The sequence below is a fragment of the Anomaloglossus baeobatrachus genome, chromosome 2, assembly GCF_048569485.1.
Source record: "Anomaloglossus baeobatrachus isolate aAnoBae1 chromosome 2, aAnoBae1.hap1, whole genome shotgun sequence".
Lineage (NCBI taxonomy): Eukaryota > Metazoa > Chordata > Amphibia > Anura > Aromobatidae > Anomaloglossus > Anomaloglossus baeobatrachus.
In genome coordinates this window covers 229,635,697-229,660,259 of record NC_134354.1, presented here as the reverse complement: position 1 = coordinate 229,660,259, position 24,563 = coordinate 229,635,697, and the positions used below count along the sequence as shown (strand labels likewise).

General features: G+C 50.3%; 1 protein-coding gene across 2 annotated transcripts in view; it reads right to left on the bottom strand.

Annotated features, from left to right (window-relative positions):
• Nucleotides 1-24,563, bottom strand: part of TMCC2 (transmembrane and coiled-coil domain family 2) — a 100,292-nt gene that overhangs the window by 18,832 nt on the left and 56,897 nt on the right. The window lies entirely within an intron of this gene.

Genomic DNA, 24,563 nt, shown 5'->3' with positions numbered 1-24,563 from the left:
CATTTCATTCAGAGGATTGTAAGTCTGTGTCTCCATCTCTGGCTGCGGTTCTAGTGAATGGGAACAATGAATGTGGAGGTTATAGTAGTCATAATAATGATAATTTTAAAAAAAAAATGCATCTCAAAAGGTAAACATCCAATGACATTTCATATTCTTATCAATAAGTATACATGACAACCATGGTACCTGGCCGAGCTTCTTTCCCATGTCCTATCCACGTCCAAGATTATAAGGAATCAGTATAGCAAAGAGTGAAGCTGTGATGGTGTCAGAGGATGTAAAGTAAAACTGCCGAGAGGCTCAGCTGAGAGGGGAACTATTGCACTAATCTGGATTGCAGGAAATGAACGGTACATACCGTAGCTGCATACTTCTCCTTTTTTATTTTAGAATAAGAAATAAAGCAGAGGAAGGGGCATGACTGCCTACAGGCAATATGCTATATGGTACAGCATCCAAAAGTGGCATCAGACACAACCCATTTTATAGTTAGTACCGTAGCAGCGTGGATCAATCAGCTCCTGGCTCCCAAACTGATGATTCTTTTATTGAAACTCGACAGGAAAATTTTTGATCGATTTCTCGAAAATGTTGTTTTTGTAAAATTGTGAAATACTCAAAAAAAAAAAAAAAAAAAAAGGATATATTCTGCGCTGTTTTCTCATTAATATTCATTAGAGGCTCTGCCTCTCCAGCCCACATAATGTAGCAGCTTGCTCTACATGCTGACAGCAGACTGGCCTGTCATTTGCCAGTGACAGATGGTCCTTTAACACTAGCGCTGTATCTAATAAAACAGCATGCCTAAGAAAATGTTACAATAAGAGCAGAGATTACTGCCCTTTACAGCACATTTTTCGGTTGAATTATCTTAAAGTCTGTCAACATCTTTACTTTATCCGGTACGACATAAGCTACAGGTGGTTGTGATCTTCCCAGACTCACCTACAAACCTGCAAACCCAGCAGAGCAAGCATGTTCATATCAGTATGTAGAAACAGGGAGATAACTGCCGTCCGTCATCATCATCTATATAGATCTGGCCAAAATATTACAGCATTTACTTTTCTAGAATGCAGCACACCATAACAGTACCCTAAAGAATCCTATTACAGTTAATGGGGTACTCTAGCCATATCCATCATGTGAGGGATCCAGTACTAGTGTTAATTTTAGGCGTAAAAGCTGCAACATGTGGGTATGTGTCAAGGAAGTGGTGTAATTCTGGATGTCGGATCTGGCACAGGCTCACTAGGCGATTCCAGCGGTTTTACGTATAGCTGGAGCGGGTCTAGTTATCCACCTACCTTCGCCCATGGGTGTATCTCATGTGTCAACATGGAGACTGAATGTTTTCCACATGGTCAGTGAGAGAAGACTGTGTTGTCTCCAGGAAGCCTAACTTGTCCTGACCGATACCGTGTAGGGAGGTTTGTGATACCTCCGCAAGGTACCTCTGTAAAGAGGTCTGTATACTGACTAGGTCAGTGATTAGAGGCTGAGATAGCGCCACTGGAATACTTATAAGGAGAAGTTGTATATCTGAACCTGTGTGGGCGTATCACAGGTGAAACGGACTTGAAAACTGTGTTAAATTGCTTAAGGGCTCATTCAAACGGCCGTTCCGTTTGTCCTGGTCAGTTCCTGTTTTTTTGCTGACCCACGGACAGGACCATCTTTTCAATGTCTTTTGTGTAGGATCGGATGGTACACGGTAGCACTTCCGTGTGCATCCGATCCTACAAAAAAAAACACATTGGATGCCGTATGTCCATTCCGTTATTATGGAACATGTCCTATTCTGTTCCGTAATAACAGACTGTGACTCAATACAAGTCAATGGGCCCGCAAAATCCCCGGAAGCCTCACTGAAGCAGTTCCGTGTGACTTCCGTCGGGTGCCGTGCAGTCTGTGTCCCGCTCCAGCCCCGTGGCTGCCCGCACAGCAGTGTCAGCAGCTGCCCGCACTGTAGTGTGTCCGCAGCTGCCCGCACAGCAGTGTCAGCAGCCGCGGGGATAATGAGCGCTGCCGTCAGGAGATTAGTAAAGTTCCTTACCTGCGGTGATGAAGTCCTGCTCTCCTGACGTCAGCGCTGTCACTGTCTTCCATGCCTGCCGCTTGTCACATCTCCTCTCGCTGCGGACCAAAGCCTGTCACTAGCGGTGACTTCACAGGCCGCTCGCGATACTTGGTTTGTGCAGGCGGCGGTCATTGAACTCAGTGACAGCGCTGCTGTCAGGAGTGCAGCAATCACCGCAGGTAATGTACCTCGCTAACCTCCTGACAGCAGCACTCGTCGTGACCTGGGCTGACCTATTGATGTTCGCTCAGGTTACTGCACTACTCTCCCAGCCAATGGGTGGAACATTCTGTTCTTCAGTGACTGGGACAGTGACTATGGTATGGATCGTCGTGGGACCCCCTTGGATTACACCAGACTGGATTTGTTTTTCTTTCTAATAAATTGGTGAAAGAGGGAATGTTTTGGGCAGTGTTTTTTCAAATAAAAATGTGTTTGTCGTCTATTTTTTTTTATTACTGACTGGGTTTCTGATGTCAGGTATCTGATAGACGCGTGACATCACAAACCCCAGGGCTTAACGCCAGGTGACATTACACATCTGGCATCAACCCCATATATTACCCCGTTTGCCACCGCTCCAGGGCAACGGGATGAGTTGGGGGAAAGCTCCAGGATTGGCACATCTAAATGGATGCGCCACTTCTGGGGCGGCTGCGGCCTGCTATTTTTAGGCTGGTAAGTGTCCAATAACAGGGGACCTCCTCAGTCTGAGAATACAAGACCACACCTGTCCGCTTTACCTTAGCTGGTGATCCAATTTGGGGGGGGGGGCCCCGTGTTTTTTGTTTTAAATTATTTATTTAATTTAAAATAACAGCGTGGGGTGCCCTCTGTTATGGATTACCAGCCAAGGTGAAGCTGCCAGCTGTGGTCTACAGGCTGCAGCCGTCTGCTTTACCCTAACTCGCTACACAAGATATGGGGACTCTACGTGGTGTTTTTTTTAATTATTTATTATTTTTTGGCTAAATACAAGGCTAAACACCCTTTAGTGCCACATGAAAGTCACTAAAGGGTGCCAGCTTAGAATATGCAGGGGGGGTGGGACATTATATATGTCTTTCTCATCTATCTATCTATCCCTCTGTTCATTCATTCATTCATCCCTCTATCTCTGTCTCTATATCTATCTATCCATCTCTATATCTACTCATCTATTTATCTTTCTTGCTGCTTCCGTTTTTTGCGGTCTGCAAAAAAAAAAAACGGAAGGCACACAGATGACACACAGATGACACACGGACTGTAAACGGAACGGAATGGATGTCACACGGATGCAGCCGTGAAAAAAAATGGACCATTTTTTGCGGACCGCAAAAACGGAACGGTCACGTGAATGTAGCCTTAATCTGAAAGAGGGATAGGTTACCAGGAGTGCAGTTTATGCGACATATATTAAACCAACTGGACTTTCAAAGGGAAAGCGTTCCTGTGTGCTACCTCAAAAAGCAAAAGCAAGCAGAGTGAGTATCCCATCACAGGGCAGATGTAAGCAGAGTTAACAAAGCACTTCCATTAGCAATTTTAGACATTTACAATAACTTCAATTATGACAGTAGCAATTATAGAATCTCTCAGGGTCATTTACAAGCAGCAATTGTCACTAGCGCCTACTCTAGTAATCAGGTCACACATCTTTACTGCTTTACACTATACAGAAGAGAACTACAGTGCTGACCTGCCAGATCCCACCATGCTCATCAGTCTGCATCCCTGGGTCAACAAGCAATGGTCTACCTAGAAGATCCTCCAGAACATTTGGTTCACTGACCCCTACATGTTATAGTTATTAAACTTCAGTCACAGGTAGCAGTACCCTTCTTTACATATCTGGTAACCTGTATGCGCCACCATACGACTGTACTTACACCAGCTGCAATGGGTGGATTTACAAGCTGCATCTTCATGGGTCCAGGCTCAGCTGGCAATACTTCAGGCAATACAAGACCCAAAGGATTTGTGTACAGAGTCTGTCCAAGTGCTCCCACAAATGGCAATTCTTCTTCTCCCTCCCTCATAATGAACCCCAAGTTAAGGAACAATCAAAAGTAAAAAATGGATGAAAAAAAACAAATAAATAAAAAGGCCTTATTGGAAGGATAAACTTAAAATAAAATATTAGATATCAATCAGGTAGAAAACGATAAAAGGAAGCAAAAGTGGAAGCATAGTGGGTCAACGCTGGAGCATTGTGTCCGCAGCTCTGACATGATAGCTCGGTAAACACAGAATGGCTGTTTCCCAACAGTCACGGGCAATCAATGGTCATCGCATGAGTGAATTGTCAGCCTTCCGGGGACACGCTGACACAGCCGTCCCCTATATTGATCTGAATAAGGACATCAGCTGCCAGAATGATCAGGGCAAAACCCAAGTGGTGCCAGCACTTAAACATGATCCGTACAATGAGCGGCCATATAGCTGCTGGGAAACTACATTTATGAATGCTGTGTGTAGGGTAACGCAGCCCGGCTTGGAGAACTATTGCATTCCCGGCAGCCCCGGAGGTTGTTCTTTGTGCAGTTCTCAGATATATATTCTTTTAAATTGATTCATTGTTAGGAATCAAAAAGAATACCATGACAAAGAAAATCCACATCTTGGTTTTACAGATAAGAGCAAATTACTGCTGTCTGGAAACAGAATAGAAGAAGAGGTTACTGTAAAGATTTCTTTGAAGTATATACATTGTAAGATTACAATCCACCGTGACACGTGATCATGTGCACAAACTGAAGACGTCGCAAGATCTCCTTGACTTTTCTTAGGCTTTGGAAATGGATCACTGCAGTCGAGACACAATAGTCTTACAATATTTTCAAGCAAACTAATGGGTAAACGAAGCACAACTTAAGTGAACATGCAAATAGAAACTTAAAAAACTGTTTAATAGGAGTTTTAAAAGGGGTTTCCAGATTTACAAAATCCATCCCCAAGTGTTGCACCCAATCTTGGTTACTGCCTGCAGCATCAACATAGCAACAGCCAATCAGCAAGCTTCATCTCACTGGCTGCAGTGCTGTCGATGGACATCACATGGGGCAGCGGTGGAGACAAAGCGCTGGACTGGGAAAGGTGAGTAAAGAAGTTTGTTTTCTTTAAAAAAAAAAAAAATAAATTCTGGTTACATGGGTTTTCTGAAAACAGAATGTTTTTCTGAAATGGACAATTTTTCGGGATGAATTTGTGTGGTCATAAAATCCCTGTTAAAATAACCTATTAGGAACTTCTGGGCTAACAGGAGTGTTCCCTGTCCCTGATCTAAATTTCTTAGCTAAATCAGAAAAAAAAAAAAACCCTGACTATACATTATTAGTTTGTCCTTTAATATTAATACAACTGTGTAATGCAAATGTGCAAGAGAACTAAATATTTGCTGCTGGATTCCCCATAGATTACAGTTGATCCCGGGGATCTCAGACGTGAGACAGCATTTGCTTCAATTATCATTGTGGCACCTTTGTAACAAAAAAGTGACTCTGTAGTGGATTGCCCATTAAAAGGGAATCTGTCAGCAGGTTTTTGCTATGTAAGCTGAGGACAGCATTCTGTAAAAGGTACTTTGCACGCTGCAACATCGCTAGCCGATTGTAGCGATGCCGAGCGCGATAGTACCCGCCCCCGTCGCAGATGCGATATCTTGTGATAGCTGCTGTAGTGAACATTATCGCTACGGCAGCTTCATACGCACTTACCTGCCCTGCGACGTCGCTCTGGCTGGCAACCCGCCTCCTTCCTAAGGGGGAGGGTCGTGCGGCGTCACAGCGACGTCACACAGGCGGCCAATAGAAGCAGAGGGGCGGAGATGGGCGGGATGTAAACATCCCGCCCACCTCCTTCCCTCCTCACTGCAGGCGGGACGCAGGTAAGGAGATGTTCTTCGCTCCTGCGGCTTCATACACAGCGTTGTGTGCTGCCGCAGGAACGAGGAACAACATCGTACCTGTCGCTGCAGCGAAATTATGAGAATGACCGACACTACACAGATCACCGATTTACGACGCTTTTGCGATCGTTTATCGGTGCATCTAGGCTTTACACGTTGCAATGTCGTTACCGGCGCCGGATGTTCGTCACTTTCGATTTGACCTCGACGACATCGCAGTAGCAATGTCGTAGCGTGCAAAGTACCCCTAAGAGTTACCACAAAAAGCAACTGTGCTTCTCTCATCGGTGTGTGTGCAATTGTTTGCATAAACTAAAAAGGGTTTATTACCCTGTGATTACCATTACAGGACTAGAAATTCAGGTGCACAGCAGTCTGACGACCCCTGCTGTGATTGATAACTCACTGTCAATGCAGTGTGGGCGGGACAGGTCTCTCAGCTCTGCTGCGTTCCTGCATCTAAATTCTTTGATTATTTCAGAACGGCTGCACCCAGTAATCTATGTGATACACTGTTGGATTCAGAATCTCCTTGCCTACATTAGGTTGCTGTAAGATGAGGTAGCACAAACCTGCTGACGGATTCCCTTTAAAATGAATTTTCTAATTTCGACAAACTGCTGTTACAAGGCTGGGCCGCTGAGCTCACTGACTGGCAGCAGCGCTGTCAATGTGACATTAGGGTTGCAGTCAATAACAGACACTGGTAGCAATGGTGGAGTCTCGGTGCTGGAATAGGGGAGGGTGAGGAAAGCACAAGATTTTTTTTTAAAAACTCTGCAGGTTTTGCATCTACTATAAACCGAAAGGCTATTTTTACTTTTCAGATTTCACCTAAAGAGTGAATAATTATACTTATCTGAACTATTAACTCTATGATATTGTTTAATAAAAGAAAAGACATATAAACAATATGTAAAGGCTACTCCAGAGGTAATATACAGAAAGAATTTTGCAGAGTAATGAAAACAAAAAAACAAAACAGGATATTACATTTCACTCAGCATGTGGCAATATGAACAGCAGCTAGCACCATGACATGAACCCACGTCAGCCCACAAATCCAGAATATCCTGTGCTCTTCTACAGCATTAATAAATGTGGATCGAAGAAGTGAAAGAAAACGGCACTATCAGTCTGATCAGTCCAATAACTTAGTGAGTTACCCCAAAGGATCTACACAGCTTCCACTCCACATTAAAAGGATCACATAGAAGAATAAATGTGGACAATGACAACGTCCATAAACACACATGCGCCAAATATTCTAAGAATGGAAGGATACTGGAAGAATATCACTGCTCATATCATCCACAGGTAGCGCTGGCTGCTAGGGGCTTTCAGATCAGTCATGAAAATATCAGAGGTCCTCTTACATTCAGCCTCGCCCAGAGGAGGGAGGGCAACAGCTGGTGGAAGGGTGACAAGTGCTGGTAACACAATCCCATGTCTCACATGCCAATGACTGAAAGCCTCATATAACCCATTCAACACCCGTCTCCCATGAAAAGGCAGAATCCAGGCCACAGGTTACAAGCCACCTGTCACCTCAATACTTCAGATTCTTCTTATGATTTGTAGGACTCATTTATTTTTTTATTAAAACTGTATCTGTTTGGCCTAATGGTCTAAAGACAATTATCTTGTTAATTAGTGATTTATTTTAACAAACAAGTAAATATGCTATTTCATTATTACACTGTGCACATCACCTTATCTGTAACCAATGATAACCAACACTGCATCCTCAAATAAAATAAAAGAAAACAAAGGGGGAAAGAAGAAAATAGAAGGCATTTTCCCAAAACTTGCAATATATATTCTGTATGAATCAATTAACTTAATAGGTTGGCTGCTACTTTAACATTGATGGCCTATAGTTAGGATAGGTCATTAATGTCTGATAGGCCAGGGTCCGACACCCCACCGATCAGCTGCTCTCGGTACCGGAGGCGGCTGCAGGCAGCTGTTAATGCTCAGTTTCAGAGCTGCCCTGTCTTCTGAGAGTGGCCGCGGTCAGGCACTGCACATCCGCCTCCTATGGATTTGAATGGAAGGCAGATGTGCAGTACCTGACCGTGGCCTCTATCAGTTGACACAGCAGCTCCAGATCTGAGCATTTCCGGCCGAATGCTTCCGCCACTGGAACCAAAAAAGCTGACCGACAGGGATACTGGGTGTTGTACCCTGACTTATTAGGCTATGTGCCCACGCTGCGGATTTACCGTGGATTTTGCCGCGGATTTGCCGCGGATTTGCAGAAAATCTGCAGCAGCGGCACTTCCAAGCCATTTCAATGGCATTTTGGAAATGCTGTGCCCATGCTGCGGATTTTTCCGCGGCGGATTTGCCGCGGATTTTGATCCGGAAAAATCTGCAGCATGTCAATTATTGTTGCGGATTTCTCCCATGCAAGTCAATGCAAGGTGTAAAATCCGCAAGAAATCCGCAGGTCTGTTCCCACAGGCTCTTTTTCCTGCGGATTTGGTGCGGATTTCGCAAACAAATCCGCAGGAAGTGATGTAGGATAGTTCAGGAAGAGGAAGTTTCACCATTTTGTAGTGTAGAGTAGTGGCAGTGTAGTCGTGTTGTGTCCGGACTCTGGATTGCTAGCTAAAAGCAGCTAGTTACAGGCTGCTTGCTTTTAGCTGGCAAAACAGGATCCCAGGTCTTTTTTCACAATTCTTTTTAAAAAAAAAAAATGTGCTCCGCTGTATTTTCACTGTCCAGCCCGATGCAAGCAAGCAACTGAGGGCTGTGCTTCTCAGCGGGATAAGGCTGAAGCATTCTCTGCCCCTCCCGCTGAGAAAAACAGTCCTCAGCTGCCCCTGAAAATGGCGGCTCCGTTGTGAAGCATTCACAGGTGCTGTACCGAGGCTCATCCAGCTGCCCTGATGCATTGGCTGGCTGGGTAATATAACGGAGTTAATGTCAGTTTTCGGCAAACTGGCACTAAGCCCGAGGTTCATAATGTCATGCCTGTGTAGACACGGCCATTATGAACCTCCGTTTGGTACTAAATAAAAGAAAACACTTTTTGAAAAATTTTATTTGAAAGAAAAACACACACACATCCCTGATTGCCATCTTTATTACTCCCTGAATCCCCGACGATAATCCATGACAACTCCGAGCCGGGCTCTGATGTGCACCCGGCTGACCCGGGCACTGACGTCAGCCGGTGACAGCAGCCGTCAGTGTATTATTAAATGCTTCACAGCTCTTTTCCGGCAGCTGGGAACGTCTGATATCAGAGCCCTGGTCAGCTGACTTAATTCGCGAGCGCAGGCGGGTCAGCTGACGATGTGCACTCATGTGACCCGGGCACGGACGTAAGCCGGTCCCAGCAGCCGTCAGTGTTCGAGATGCTGCAAAGCTCTCTTCCGGCTGCTGGTACCGGCTGACGTCCGTGCCCGGGTCACATGAGTGCACATCGGAGCCGGCACATCAGCTGATCAGTGTGCAGTCAGCTGACCCGCCCGCGCTCGCGAATTAAGTCAGCTGACCAGGGCTCTGACGTCAGACGTTCCCAGCTGCCGGAAGAGAGCTGTGCAGCATTTAATACACTGACGGCTGCTGTGACCGGCTGACGCTGTGACCCGGGCTCAGCTGTGAACTGAGCTGACCCGGCCAGTGAGTTCTGCCGCTCACAGCAGCCGGCAGAGAGCAAACCAGTGATTACAATTGTCCTGGATTAACCTCTGAGGCTTGGGAGTAATAAAGATGGCAATCAGGGATGTGTGTGTGTGTTTTTCTTTCAAATAAAATTTTTCAAAAAGTGTTTTCTTTTATTTAGTACCAAACGGAGGTTCATAATGGCCGTGTCTACACAGGCATGACATTATGAACCTCGGGCTTCATACCAGTTTGCAGAAAACTGGCATTAACTCCGTTATATTACCCAGCCAGCCAATGCATCAGGGCAGCTGCATGAGCCTCGGTACAGCACCTGTGAATGGCGCTTCACAACTGAGCCGCCATTTTCAGGGACAGCTGAGGACTGTTTTTCTCAGCGGGAGGGGCAGAGAATGCTTCAGCCTTATCCCGCTGAGAAGCACAGCCCTCAGTTGCTTGCTTGCATCGGGCTGGACAGTGAAAATACAGCGGAGCACATTTTTTTTTTTTTTTTTTAAAAATAACAGTGAAAGGGAACATGGCACCACATTTTTTGGCTGTAAGCTGCGGCCACCACCACTGGGTTATTATATACAGCCTGTTAAAATGCTGTATATAAGAGCACAGTGGTGCTGGCCGCAGCTTTTTACAAAAAAAGTGGCGACAGGTTCCCTTTAAACATTTCTGCCCCTTTATTACAAAATGGGAGAAGAAAGGAGGGTTGGGACAGGAAATGACATAAAAAAGAGCCTTTTTTTTCCTTCAAAACAGACTAAGCTTTATTCTCAGAAACACAATAGAGTACAATGGACAAAATCCGCATCAAAATCCGCATCAAAATCCGCATCAAAATCCGCGTTAAATCCGCACCTATGCTAAGGTGCGGATTCCGGGGGAAAGCTGCGGATTTTGATGCAGAAAAATCCGCAGGTACTTTCTCCCGTGGACACATAGCCTTAGACGTTAATGACCTATTCTAAGGATAGGCCATCAATGTTAATGGCCAATCACTTTAAATAGAATCTATCACCAGGTCAAAAGTACCCAGTTTTTTGCTCTTATTTTATTCCCCCTGTGTTGTTGTTTTATTTTGTTTTGTAAGGTTTTTTTAATTTGCTACACGATTCTAGAGATATGGGGATTTATATTTAATAGTAATATTTATCAATTTTACTAAAGGCTGCAGATGGAATAATAACACCGCAGACTATAGGCACGCCCCTAAAGAATCATATGAGTGACGCCCTCCTTGGTGAAGCACATAAGAAGCAGCACTGAACAAAAAGGTTTGGTCAGTGAATTTGTTCGTCTAAGGCCCGTTTCACACGTCAGTGAAAAACACAGACGTTCTTCACTGATGTGTAAAACACGCACATGTCCCTGCGTGTGCCGTGAATCACGGCACACGTGGGTTGTCTAAGTGCAATCCTGGCTCCGTTCTCCGTGGCCCGTGATTGCACTTAGAAATCAACTCACCTGTGCCCGCTCCCGCTCTCCGTGGTGCTGAATCCTCCCGCGGTGCAGCATCCGGCCGGCGTTGACCCCCGCAGCAGCTGCTTCCGGGTCGGTTGTGTCGTGCATCATTAAGATGCGCAACAGTAATCAGCCGGCTTAGAAGCAGCAGGCAGGACGGGCTGCAGAGAGCGCGGCTGAAGCCGGGTGAGTTAAAATGTTTATTATTTTAAATGCACTTTTTTTCTGGCACGTGTTTCATGGACCACACCACTGCGTGGTCCGTGGAACATCAGTGATGCCAGAAAAAAATGGACATGTCTCCATGAGGCAATCACGCACACGCGGGTACGCTGCACGGAGACACGCGCAGTGAAAAATCACTGACGTGTGAGCAGACCCATTCATTATAATGGGTCTGCGTATGTCAGTGATTCTGGTACGTTTTAAAAAAAGCACAAACGTCCCAGAATCACTGACATGTGAAAGGGGCCTAAGGCTGCTTTCACACATCCGTTTTGAGCCGTGCGGCTCAATCCGGCTGTGAACCCTATGCAACGCATGCGCCGAAAACACCGCATCCTTTGCATACGTTTTTACATGCGGCCCGTCCATTTTTTTCCGGTTGCGGCATGCTACTGAGCATGCGCAGTGGAAGAAACCGCATGCGGCGTCCGGATGCGTTTTTTCCGCATCGCGCCGCATCCGGCGTCCATAGGCATGCATTGAGAAATGCGCCGCAGCGGTCGGATGCGGCGCGATGCGGTTTTTTTGCCGATGCAAAAAACGTTCCAGGCAACGTTCCATCCGGCCGCGGCATCGGCTAAATCTGCCGCATGCGGCAAAAACCGGACCGAACGCAAGCCCATGCGGCACAATACGGCACTAATGTAAGTCTATGCAAAAAAAAACGCAACCGGCGGCAAAAAAAACGGTTGCGTTTTTTCTGCAGAGCGCCGTATTGTGCCGCAGAGCAAAAACCGGATGTGTGAAAGTAGCCTAAGGCCCGTTTCACATGTCAGTGAAAAACACAGACGTTCTTCACTGACGTGTAAAACACGCACATGTCCCTCCGTGTGCCGTGATTCACGGCACACATGGGTTGTCTAAGTGCAATCCGGGCTCCGTTCTCCGTGGTTCGTGATTGCACATAGAGATTAACTCACCTGTGCGCGCTCCCGCTCTCCATGGTGCTGAACGCTCCCGCGGTGCAGCAACCGGCCAGTGCTGACCCCCACAGCAGCTGCTTCCTGGTCGGCTGTGTCGTACATTCATGAATATGCACGACAGTAATGAGCCGGCTCAGAAGCAGCAGACAGCACAGGCATCACAGAGCGCCGCTGAACCCGGGTGAGTAAAAATGATTTTTATTTTATATACACGTTTTTTTCTGGCACGTGTTTCATGGATCACACCACTGCGTGGTTCGTGGGACATCAGTGATGCCAGAAAAAAAAAAATGGACATGTCTCCGTGCGGCAATCACGGACACACGGGTACGCCGCACGGAGACACGTGCAGTGAAAAATCACTGATGTGTGAGCAGACCCATTCATTATAATGGGTCTGCGTATGTCAGTGATTCTGGTACGTAGAAAAAAAAGCACAAACGTACCAGAATCACTGACGTGTGAAACAGGCCTAATGGGAGAGTTTGTAACTCTTATCTGTCTTCTCCTGAGCTCCTCTCAGCTGATTTATGACCACAAACCAGATCAAACTTGAACATGCAGAGAAATAACGAACCTGTAAAAGACAAATGCTGCCATTTTTATAATGAGACTCAATGGTAAAAATGATTTGTAGTCCCAATTCATGCATTTAAGAAAAAAACAAACATTTTAAGGCTCTACTGCCACATCTGCACCAAACTTTTCTACAAGTTTTCAGCCTATTTTACAGTCAGCTCTCCTTTAATATCATTTATTTAAAAAGATTGTCCTATTGTTGATTTCTAATAAAACATCAAGCCAAATATTGGAAAATGAGAGATGACTGCATTAGTTTTGGGGATATTATTTTAACAGAAACTAACGGAACTCCTATCATGCCTACATGATGATAAATCCCCTAAATAGATGAAGCTTACTTCAATCTTGGCAGCTGATGCCCCGAGTGATGTGGCATTGCTGATTCAGTGGCACAGAGTGGCATCATATTGCTTCCCCTCCCTCCACAAACTGCAGCGCATACCAACAAATATGTATCTATGTAACCTTTAGAAGACCGGAGGACTTTGCCGGAAAAGGTTAAGATAGTAGAAGAAAATACACCAGGAATGAAAGCAATCAAAACATATTAACAGCTACAAACTGGGATACCTGGTGACATTCAGCAAGAGCAATATTAGCCAGTGATATATTTTCTATAAAACATCTGAAGATGAAGCTTAACGAGGTCTATCTTGGTGGTGACCAACTTCGAAGATGGTTCACAAACTCAGACACAGTCCAGTGCCCGGCTGGAACCTCCACCCCCTCCCCAGGGGGTAGGTGGAGGCCGGCATGACGTGGCTAGGGGGGATAGGGTGAAGAGGGAGAGGGGTGGGGGTTTAGGGACAGTTAGGCTGGGAGCGGGGAAAAAGTGGCATTGCTGCGGCTGCAGCTGAAGTAGTTGTCTGCCACTCACAGACACTGCTGCCGAGTGAAAAAAAAAAAAAAAAAAGAAAAGAGACCGTTATCCCACCTGCTATGGACGGTCTGTTGGAGGAGCTGCGGGGGGCGGCCCGGAGCCATCCATCCGGCTGGCTGGAGGAGCAGCTGCGGGCAGTGCTGGCTGGTGGCGTGGTGCCGGGTGCGTCTGCCCCGGCTAGGCCGCAGGCGCGGCCCGCTCGTTGTGGTCGGCGGTCGGGGGGGGCTCCGGGGCCGGCCGCGGAGGTCTCTCCGGTAATTAGGGAACGGCCATGCCGCAGGTCCAGGCCTCCGGAGCGTCTCTCTCCCGGCGGTTCCGGGCGGGCCACAGGGCAGGCGCGGCCTGCTCGCAGGCCGCGGTTAGAGCCGGGGCGGTCCAGTGCAGCGCCTGCGGGGCCTCAGCGGCAGCGGGGAAGCCCCATTAGGGACCCTCCGGCGGTGGGGGGGGTGTTCAGCCTTGGGAGCCCCCTCCGGGCCGGGAGGAATTCACGTCCGCGGCTGAGGTCAGCGGTGGTTAGCAGGCCTCGGCCCGATAGGGGGGAGGGGCCTGCTGCTACCTGGCGTCAAATGGAGCTGGAGGCTGCGGCGGGCCGCACTGGCGATGTTCCGGTCGGGCGGCCTGGCTGGACAGCACGGGACACGCAGGACGGACGGCGGGATCCCTGGCAGGAGGTCGGCGGGCCAGGGCAGGACTGCTCTGGGTCTCAGCAGCAGCCTGGTGGTCGGGATCCAGGAGCGGCGGTGCGTGGACCACCTGGATTGGGCTCGGGACCGACCGATCCGAGGTTACCTTCGCCGATCGGACCAGTGGAGGACTTCAGACAGGAGAGGGACGCGGCGCCAGGGACGGCTGGACGGCAGGATTCGGGATTGACGGCTGGCGGGATCACAGCTCCTGCGCAGCTTGGTGAGTACAGCTCTGTGTCTTGTTTGTCTCCTTTGGCTAATGTTGTGTCAAGTAGCGCAGTGGGTCCGGCTGGGGCTGGGATGTCTCAGGGGCAGGCGGCTCCGCCGGGGTCACTAGGGGTTGGGGAGGTTTTGTCGGAAGTCAGGCAGTGGCTGGCGCGGCTGGAGGGGAGTGTCGGAAGTTGTGCTTCGGCGTGGGTGGGATCGGCAGTCCCAAGCGTGGGGGTGGCGGCGGCGGCGGCGAGTGCGGCGGAGGTACGGCGGGGGTCCGAGCCAGTGTCGGTTTCTGTGCAGACGGAAAAGGACAAGGATCGGATTCATTTGGATGATACGGCGAGGGGGGAGGTTTACGTGTGTTTTGAGGGGCCGCTGGGCTCGCATTTGAAGAAGGAAGTTAGGGAAAAAATTTGGAGGGATGATTATGTTGAGATCTTCTCTTTGTTGCCCTTAGAGAAATTTAATTTGGACAAGCCCAAGAAAGATGACAACAAAAAAGAGGATGATGAGAAGCGGCGGTGGTGGTTGATCCCTCAGACATTTACAAACTGGCTGCAAGCGTTTGCAATTTTAGCCAGTGTAATAGGGGAAAAGGCGCCGGACAACTGTTCGCACCTTTTCTGCTATTTGGATTCTATAGGGGAAGCTTATAGGGTGTATGGGGGGCAGGCCTGGTTGCGGTATGACGAACAGTTTCGTCAGCGGAAAGCCATTCGGCCATCCATAAGATGGGACCAGAAGGATATTGGGCTCTGGTTGCGGGTCATGGCACCGACTCGGTATGGGCAATCCTTTCCAGGGGCGGCCGGGGTTTCCGGCCAGGCTGGGGGGCGGTACGGCCAGCAGGCCGGCGGGGGAGCTGGAGGGCAGCCGGGATCGCAGAAATCAGGGCTTTGCTGGCTCTTCAATGAGGGCCAGTGCAAGTTTGGGGAGCAGTGTAAGTTTAAACACCACTGCTCACACTGTAGCGGCACCAATCACGGGGCGTCGAGATGTTTCCGACGTAGCAAGGTCAGAGGGGGGCCTGGTAATTCAAAAGGGGGAGACTCCAGTGAAGCTGCCAGAGATGCTCCCTTACCTAAATAGGTTTCCTAGGAGGGAGGAGGCAGAGTTGCTAGTGAGGGGTTTTCAATTTGGTTTTTGCATTCCTTCAGGAGCAGGTCCGGGGCAGGGGCATTTTAAGAATTTACAGTCGGCAAGCCAGCATCCGGAGGTGGTTCGGGAGAAGTTGGAAAAGGAGGTGTCTTTGGGGCGTATGGTGGGGCCGTTTCGGTCCCCGCCTTTTCCGGATCTGGTGGTTTCACCGTTGGGGGTGGTGCCGAAGAAGGAGGCGAATAAGTTTCGGCTGATTCACCAGTTATCTTACCCGCGGGGGGATCGGTGAATGATGGTATAGATCCTGAGCTATGCTCGGTGGTGTATACGTCGTTTGACGAAGCGGCGGCCTGGGTGCGGCGGTGTGGACGGGGGGCTCTGATGGCTAAGACGGATATTGAATCCGCATTTCGGTTGTTGCCGGTTCATCCGGACAGTGTACGCTTGCTCGGCTGTTTTTGGGAAGGGAATTATTTTGTTGACAGATGCCTGCCCATGGGATGCTCGTTGTCTTGTTCATTGTTTGAGGCATTTAGTTCCTTTTTGGAGTGGGTGGTTAGGGATGTTTCGGGTTTGCAGTCTGTTATTCACTATTTAGACGATTTTTTCTGTGTTGGTCCAGGGAATGCGGTTGTTTGTCAGAGTTTGCTTGCAACGATCGAGTGGGTAGCTCAGCGTTTTGGTGTCCCGTTGGCGCCGGGGAAGACAGAGGGTCCGGGGACATGCATTTCTTTTCTTGGGATTGTTATTGACTCGGACAAGTGGGAGTTTCGGTTACCAGCGGATAAGGTGGTCGCTCTCAGGGAGCAGGTGGCGAGGGCGCTGAGGGTCAAAAAGCTTTCCCTGAGGGAGGTGCAATCGTTGCTGGGCAGACTCAATTTTGCGTGTCGAGTGATGCCGATGGGGCGGATTTTTTCACGGTGGCTTGCGATGGCCACTGCGGGGGTGCTAGCGCCTCACCATTTTGTGCGTCTGCCAGCCGACGTCAAGGCGGATTTGGAGGTGTGGGGACAATTTTTGGCGGATTATAACGGGCGGTCCCTCTTTATGGAGCCTCTGGTGGGTAATTCGGAGTTGGACTTATTTACCGATGCATCTGGGGGGCAGGGTTTTGGGGCTTATTTTGGAGGAGAGTGGTGTGCAGAGCGATGGCCGGAGGTTTGGCGGTCGGCGGGGCTGGTGAAGAATTTGGTGCTGTTGGAAATTTTTCCGATTTTAGTGGCAGTGACTCTGTGGTGGGAGCATTTTCGGAACAGGCGGGTGCGGTTTTACTGTGATAACATGGGGGTAGTGTTAGCGATTAACAATATCTCGGCTAATTCCCCTCCGGTGATTAAAGTTTTGCGGAGATTAGTGCTGGCCTGTTTGTCCATCAATGCTTGTGTGTCTGCGTCGCATGTGCCGGGGGTGTTGCATTCTATTGCTGATGCTCTCTCTCGTTTCCAGTGGGATTGCTTCAGGGAATTGGCGCCGGGGGCGATGGCCGTGGGATTGCAGTGCCCTCCCGAACTATGGAGTGTGGTATGAGGGCAGTTGGACATTTGATCAAAGGATCGTTGGCAGAGGCGACTTGGACAGCTTATCAGCAGGCATGGCATCAATGGGAGGATTGGGTGCAGTCTTTTGGTTTGATTCGGTCGGTGGAGGATCAGGTAGGCGTGTTACTCTTGTGGATCGGGCGGTGGTCGGTATGGGGTTGGTCCCAGGCGAAGGTGGGTCAGGTGGTGGCGGGCCTGGCTTTTGGTTTTAAGTTGCGGAATAGGCCGGATTTGACGAAGAGCTTTTTGGTGCGGCAGGCGTTGAGGGGGTTTCGGCGGGGGCAGAGTTGTGTGGATGGAAGGAGGCCAGTGTCTTTTGCTCTATTGGAGCGAATGGGGGCCCACCTGAGTGTGGTGTGTTCGTCTGTTTTTGAGGTTATTTTGTTTCGTCTGGCGTTTTCGTTTGCGTTTTTCGGAGCGCTCCGGATTGGGGAACTGGTGGCGGTTAGTCGGCAAGGTTTCGGGGGGATTCAGGCGCGAGATGTTCTTTTATTTGACACCAGCGTGGAATTTTGGCTCCGGAGGTCCAAGACGGATCAATCCGGCAGAGGACGGCGGGTGGTACTGGGGATGGTGGCGGAATCGGCAATGTGTCCGGTGCGGTGTTTACGGGAGTTTAAGGGGTTGGGACCGCGGGTAGATGGGCCGTTGCTTTGTCATGAGGATGGTTCGTTCTTGTCGAATTATCAGTTTCGGGCAATTTTCCGGAGGTGTGTGGAAGGTCTTGGCCTGGATCCTAGTTGTTATGCGCCTCATTCTTTTAGGATTGGAGCGGCGACTGAGGCGGCGGTGTGCGGGTTGAGTCCGGAGGTAGTACGGAGGATAGGTCGGTGGGAATCCAGGAGATATTTGAGTTATGTGCGCCCTTAGCTTGGCTTGTGAGGTGGGGAGTTTTGGATTTGTTGGGTTATGGTATGGTACTGTAATGTATTTTTGTTGTCTTCCTTTACAGGGGATTTTTCCCGTTTGGTCTGGATATTGGGCCACTCACGATCCGGGCAGACATTCGATCGGAGGGTCGTCAGCTGGGCTTTGCATGAAGTGTGGCGGTAATCCGGTGGTTGGGTATCCGGGGCATGCGGTGGATGCGGGTGTTGCCCGAGGTGCACAGGGCAATGCGTTTGGACCGGGCGCCGGATATTCTGGTCTTGCACGTTGGGGGAAATGATGTGGGAATGGTGGCGGGCCGGGAGTTGATCAGAGATATCAAACATGATTTACTTCGGCTGTGGGTGGCTGTACCAGGACTTTGGACGGTCTGGTCAGAGATTGTCCCGAGACGGACATGGCGTAGGGCTCGGTCAGTTGAAAGGCTGAATAAGACCCGTATAAAAATAAATCGGGCCATTTCGGGTTTTGTAGTGAGGAATGGGGGGGTGGCGGTCCGTCATTTTGACCTGGAGGCGGTGGATCAGGATTACTGGTTGGCAGATGGGGTTTACCTGAATGCAGTGGGAACAGATTTGTGGTCGTTGGGGATCCAGGAGGGTATTGAGCGGGCCATGGCATTGTCCGGTAGAGGGGGGGTCTCGAGCGTTTGAGGGGGTCAAAGCGCTCTCGTTATGGTGGTGGGGGTGGGGTCCTCGAAGTTGGAGAAAATTGGATTGGGGGGTCCCAATGGAGGTGGAATTCCCCCCGTTAATTACTGGCTTGGGGAGTGGTCTGGTGATCATGGGGGAACATCGGCTTGGTGGGGTCGGTTCCCGTGCTTGGTGGTTTAACCCTTCTCCCTCATATTTGTTTGGTGCTCCCGAGTTTGTGGTTGCGGCTGGGAGTAATGGGGTTGAGGGGGAAGGTAGGATCGGAGTATTGGGTGATCACCAGATTGTTTGAGCTTCGAGGACCACAACCCCTTGTTTTATAAATGTTATTATAAGTTATGTTTAAATAAAAGGCTGCTGTGGCCATTTCATCCAACTATGTGTCTGTGGTCATTTCAATAAGGGGTTAAGCTTTTGGGGGTGGGGGTATGGTAGCAGTATAAGGGGTCACCAGGACTCCACTATGCCAACGTCATGTGCTATTTGCAATATACCGTATTTTTCGGACTATAAGACGCACTTTCCCCCCCCCCCCCAAATGTTGGGGGAAAGTGGGGGGGGTGTCTTATAGTCTGAATATAGGGCAGCGGGAATGAGGGTGCTGTGGTGGTGCGGGTCATCGGCACAAGCAGGCTGTAGCAGCCTGCCGTGACCCCGTGGACCCGCTTCATTTAATATGCACGCTGACATGTGGGCGGGAGGTTAGCGCATATTAAACAGCCTGCCCGCATGATCACCCCTGGCAACTACAGCCTGGAGTGATCATGTGCGGCTGTATTCACTCCCCCCCACGTATCATCATCAGCGCGGAGTGCAGTGAATCAGTATAACTCACCGGCCACGATCCCTGTAGCACCGCGATGTCCATCTGTCTGCCGGCGGCGGCTGTGTGAAGACTAGCGGTGTTCACAGCGATGACGTCATCGCTGTGCGCACGTGTCCACAGGCAGCCGCCGCCAGCAGACAGGAGGATATCTCGGTGCTGCAGAGATCATGGCCGGCTCCACACTCCAGCGCTGCTGCTAGCACAGACAGGAGGAGGAACGATGCTGCAGGGAGTGAGGTAAGGTGAGTATGAACGTTTATTTTTTTTTATGTGCCACAGGATGCGAGCCATATACCAGGATGGGGGTGTATGAGCAGGATGGGGGTATACAGCAGGATGGGGGTATATGAGCAAGATGGGGTATATGAGCAAGATGGGGTATATGAGCAAGATGGGGATATATGAGCAAGATGGGGGTATATCAGCAGGATGGGGGTATATCAGCAGGATGGGGGTATATCAGCAGGATGGGGGTATATCAGCAAGATGGGGGTATATCAGCAGGATGGGGGTATATCAGCAGGATGGGGGTATATCAGCAAGATGGGGGTATATAGCAGGATGGGGCCATATGCCAGGATGGGTTATATGCCAGGATGGGGCCATATGCCAGGATGGGGTATATAGCAGGATGGGGCCATATGCCAGGATGGTGTTCCAAACGTTATTCCTTATTTGTTAGTAGTTTTTCGTTTGTGAACCCTCCCCAACCACACCTATTGCCAATCCATATCATACGCATAAATAGCCTGGGTCTCAGCTTCCCATACACGGTAAGTTTTTTAACTGCATGAGAGGACACACACAAGCTAGGGACCCCAACGTAGAGAAATACTTTGGCGTAGTGTTGGGGCTCTATTGCATTGATCAATTCAGTAGCTAAATTTCTCTTGATTCATATGTTCATGGCAGTAATGCAGATTCCATTTTTCACTCTTACATATAGCTATTGGATTTTTCAAGTCAGTATTCACACAGCAGTTTCTGCTATTTCATGTATTCCCCTTACATAGTCACTGGTGTGCATACCTTATCTCCCCATAGTGATGTTTTTTTAGGTTTTTGCACCCAGTTCAGACTTAGAATGGTGTTCCAAACGTTATTCCTTATTTGTTAGGATGGGGTATATAGCAGGATGCGGCCATATGCCAAGATGGGGTATATAGCAGGATGGGGCCATATGCCAGGATGGGGTATATAGCAGGATGCGGCCATATGCCAGGATGACGGTAAATAGCAGGATGGGGGCGATACCAGGATGAGAGACTGTATATACAAGGCTGTCACGCTCCCCGGGTCCTCGGCTCCCCTTCCCGGGTCTCCTGTCCCGCTCCCCGGCTCACCTGCCACGCTCCCCGCGTCCCAGTCTCTTGTGCCCGTCCTTCCTAGGCTCCCTGGCCGCCGATCCCGGCGCCCGACGGCCTCCCAGGCCCTGGCCGGCTCCCCTGCGTCCTCCTCTCAGCCTCCTTCCCTGGCTTCTGGCACCCGGGCCGCGCGCATGCGCATTAGGGCGCGCGCGCGGTCACTGACCCTTTCTTAAAGGGCCAGCGCCCATTAACAGGAAATGAGGTTAGACAGGTACGGGGTATAAAGGGGGTTCTTGTCCAAGGGGGCGGGGCCTGATCTTCGTGTTTTCTGAGCTAGGAGTCAGGTCTCCTTGTGTTTTCCTGCCATACTTACGTATCTCTCTTCTAGAGCTGATCCCGCCTCGCCATCCAGTCCTGCTGAATCCCGAGCCCCGCACGCTGTCCGTCTGCCATCTGACAGTCCGTACCATCTCGGATCCCTGCGGTGACCCGTCATCTTGCTCCAAAGGTTCCGGACCCCGCCTGACATCATCTTGGCTTCCGAACCTGAGCTACGTCACCCGGACTGCCATCTGTGACTCCGTGGTCCCAGGGACTCCTCCGCTACCTTCACTTGCACGGACTGTTCTGCTGCCCATCAGTGCTTCAGCTACCGGACTCCCTACCACCATCTTAGAGTTCGGCCCAGTGGATCCACCTCCTGGGTCTGCCCGACCGCCCGGCCCTGACAGTAAGATCAGGCCATGGATCCCGCTGCAGCACTATTGGCCCTGCAAGAGGAACTCCAACGCCAGCGTGAAGTCCAGACCCGCATGCTGCAATTTATGACCTCCGTGGACACCCGCCTGTACACGTTACAAGCATCAATGACGCCTGCGGCAACCAGGTCCCCCACTAGGCAATCCACGGCTCCCGCACCAGTGGCAGCCGCGTCGGATGCCTCCCGACTCCGTTTGGCGTCACCACCTCGTTATGCTGGAGATCCCAAGACCTGCAGGGGCTTCATAAACCAATGTTCCCTTCATTTCACGCAGCTGCCACATCTGTTTGCCTCCGACCAAGCCAAGGTCGCCTTCATCATGTCTCACCTGGAGGGCGAGGCACTGGCGTGGATGAACCCCTTGTGGGAGAAGGAGGACCCCATGACCAAGGATCTTCAAGAGTTCCTGCAGGCCTTTCGCAGTACCTTTGACGAGCCGGGACGCGCCTCTGCGTCTGCTTCATCACTTCTCCGCCTACGTCAAGGAACACTGACGGTGGGCCAATACGCCATCCGTTTCCGCACTTTGGCTTCTGAACTCGGGTGGAATAATGAGGCCCTGACAGCCGCCTTCTGGGAAGGACTTTCGAGTCGCATCAAAGATGAGTTAGCGGGTCGTGACGTGCCCTCCACCCTAGATGCCCTGATTGCCCTAGCCACTCGAGTGGACATTCGTTTTCAGGAGCGCTCCAAAGAGCTGGTTCGTGAGCGACGTGCGGTACGGCACTCCTCCCCGCCACAGAAATCCTCTGTGCCACAGTCATCAACAGCTGGGATTCCTGTCCACGAACCCATGCAGGTTGACCGAGTACGACAGTCTGACCAACGTCGAGCAGAGCGGCTCGCCAAGGGCCTCTGCTTTTACTGCGGAGAGGGCACACATCTCCTACGCTCCTGTCCGGAAAGGCCGGGAAACTCCAAAGCCTAGGGTTGGTAGGAGAGGCCACCCTAGGTGCTGGGACTCTCTCAGACCCAGTTATGTGGACGGTACAAGTATCAACAGGAGAGACGCGCTTCACGGCTGAGGCATACCTCGACTCCGGAGCAGCAGGCAATTTTATCCAGCAGGCCACGGTGGACAAATACCAGCTGCCTGTTACTCTACTCGAGAAGCCCCTACTGATTGCCTCGGTGGATGGGAGACCCCTCTCTGATACCATCTCCTGGATCACCAAGCCGGTGGAACTGCGTATCGGTGCTCTGCACACCGAGAACATCTCTCTCTACGTCCTTCCACACATGTCCCATCAAATCCTGCTGGGACTTCCTTGGTTGCGAACACACGAACCATCAGTCAGCTGGGGTACTGGCGAAATCACCCGTTGGGGCTCTGCCTGTCATGAAAGATGTATAAAGTCTATACAACCAGTCCGACGACCTCCGGTTCCTGAGTACCTACCGGGTCTGCCCTCGGCCTATTGGTCCTTCGCGGACGTTTTTGACAAGAAGGAGTCCGAGGTACTTCCGCCACACCGTCCCTACGATTGCGCCATCGACCTGCTCCCAGGAACAACACCACCTCGAGGACGGATATATCCGTTGTCTCCAGCCGAAACCAGGGCCATGTCCACCTACATCACGGAAAGCCTGGCAAAGGGATTCATCCGGAGATCCTCCTCTCCTGCGGGAGCAGGCTTCTTCTTCGTTAAGAAGAAAGAGGGTGACCTACGCCCATGCATTGACTACCGGGGCTTGAATCAGATTACCATAAAAAACAAGTACCCCCTACCGCTCATCCCCGAATTATTCGATCGGCTCAGAGGAGCCCGTGTGTTCACCAAACTGGATCTTCGGGGTGCCTACAACCTAGTTCGTATCCGCTCTGGAGACGAATGGAAGACCGCGTTTAATACTCGCGATGGGCACTATGAATACTGCGTGATGCCCTTCGGTCTGTGTAACGCTCCTGCCGTATTCCAAGAACTGGTGAACGACATTTTCCGGGACCTCCTCTACGTATGTGTAGTAGTGTATCTGGATGACATCCTTGTCTTCTCTCCGGACCTCCAGACCCACAGAGAGAACGTAAAGCTGGTTCTACAAAGACTGAGAGAGAATCGTCTCTATGCCAAATATGAAAAGTGCGTCTTTGAGCAGTCTTCTCTTCCTTTCCTGGGATACATCATCTCGGGTACTGGGCTGCAGATGGATCCAAAGAAGGTCTCCTCCATCCTCCACTGGCCTCCCCCGTCTGGACTGAAGGCAATCCAACGGTTCCTGGGATTTGCCAACTACTACCGCCAGTTTATCCCTCACTTCTCCGCCCTGACTGCTCCTCTCTCCGCTCTGACCAAAAAGGAGGCTAATCCAAAGGACTGGTCACCTGCGGCCGACGCCGCGTTTTGCTCCCTGAAGCGAGCATTCGCCTCCTCTCCTGTACTCCACCGACCGGAGTTAAACCGCCAGTTCACCTTAGAGGTAGATGCCTCCTCCTCAGGAGCCGGAGCAGTGCTCATGCAAAAATCCTCCTCCGGGAAGATGGTGACTTGCGGTTTCTTCTCTAAAAGCTTCTCAGCACCTGAACGTAATTACACCATCGGTGACCGAGAACTATTGGCGGTCAAACTGGCTCTGGAGGAGTGGCGCTACCTCCTGGAAGGAGCAGTGTACCCTGTGATTATCTACACGGACCACAAGAACCTGGAATACCTGCGGTCCGCTCAGCGACTGAACCCACGACAAGCCAGGTGGTCCTTATTCTTTGCCAGGTTTGACTTCCAGCTTCACTTCCGACCCGCAGACAAGAATATACGCGCTGATGCCTTGTCTAGGTCTCTCATGCCTCTGGAGCAGGAGGAAGAGACTACCCAACCTATCATCTCTCCTAGCAAGATTGTTCCGGTGGCTCCTGTCACTCTGGCCCAGATACCACCCGGGAAGACCTATGTCTCTGAGACCGACAGGCAAAAAGTGTTACACTGGGG